This window comes from Callospermophilus lateralis, chromosome 10 (assembly GCF_048772815.1).
Source record: "Callospermophilus lateralis isolate mCalLat2 chromosome 10, mCalLat2.hap1, whole genome shotgun sequence".
In the NCBI taxonomy this organism is placed as follows: Eukaryota; Metazoa; Chordata; class Mammalia; order Rodentia; family Sciuridae; genus Callospermophilus; species Callospermophilus lateralis.
Window position 1 is genome coordinate 96,894,040 of NC_135314.1, and position 1,220 is coordinate 96,895,259.

At 29.4% G+C, this 1,220-nt stretch overlaps 1 non-coding gene across 1 annotated transcript; it reads right to left on the reverse strand.

The window, feature by feature from the left end:
• Positions 1–829: 829 nt before the first annotated feature.
• On the reverse strand, positions 830–902 carry Trnav-cac (transfer RNA valine (anticodon CAC)). The gene has a single exon. It is a non-coding gene; the product is annotated as a tRNA-Val (tRNA).
• Positions 903–1,220: the final 318 nt, after the last annotated feature.

The window sequence follows — 1,220 nt, forward strand, 5'->3', positions numbered from 1 at the left end:
TTCCTGAAATTAAACTGGTGACAAGACCATTTAGAATGACAAGTTGCAAAAATAAAATTTTATTAATTCATTCTCTTCATTCTTTTGGCTTTTAAATAATTTATTTTGGCTAGAGAAGGAAATTGATCAAGTTATATTTTTCCATTGTGTGTATGTATGAATATGTAACGTCAATTTACACTATTATGTTTAATTATAATATAGAAATAAAGATAAGAAAATGCCTCAATTAAAAAAAGAAAAAATTCATTTTGTGGAATGACTTCTAGGATAGGTTTTTTGTTTTAAATAAATATGGAAAGTTTAGGGGCTGCGGTGTTGTGGCTCAGCAGTAGAGTGCTCGAATAGCGTGTGATAAAGGTAAAACTGGCAAGATGTGTGTTTGGATTAGATCTAGGAGGGTTTTAGATCTAGGAGGCCCTGGGTTTGATCCTCAGCACCACATAAAAATAAATTAATAAATAAACAAAGGTATTGTGTCCAACTAGAACTAAAAAAATAAATATTAAAAAAAGATGGAAAGATTAAAGCTTTCCTCTATATATAAGATGGATGATTTTGAAAGCAATTCTGGAATCTTATCAACTCTGTGAAAACTAGGTAACCAATTGTGTTTAAAAGACTCTAAAGATGAATGTTTTCAATCAAGTCTGAATGGATAACCTTGTTGATCTTTCAGCATACCCCAAAGGAAATAACATATATGTCATAAAGCAAAGCAAAGCTAATATTATATTTATTGCTATATTGAACTAGTTATATGGCATTTAAATTTTTTAAAAAAAAATTTAGTTGTAGATGGACACAATATCTTTGTTTTTATTTATTAATGTGGTGCTGAGGATCGAACTCAGGGCCTCATGCGTGTGAGGCAAGCACTTTACCACTGAGCCACAACCCCAGGCCAACATTTAAAATTTTTGACATATTATTTGTTCATCTGATTGGTATGTTGGTTTCTTATTCCTTATATGGCAATTTAAATTTAAAATACAGTAAGGAAGAAGAAACCTGAGCTGGTAGAATTTTCTCACTCAATTATGAAAATTGAATTTCAGAACTTGCCGGAGATTATTCTAATGGACCAGTCCCTTCACAAAGTTGCATATTACTTACATTTGATCAATGACTTGAAATATATTTATATATTGAAATATATTTATATATTTATATATAAAATGTGAACCTTTTTTGTTTATAAATTTTCCAAGTGAAAATAT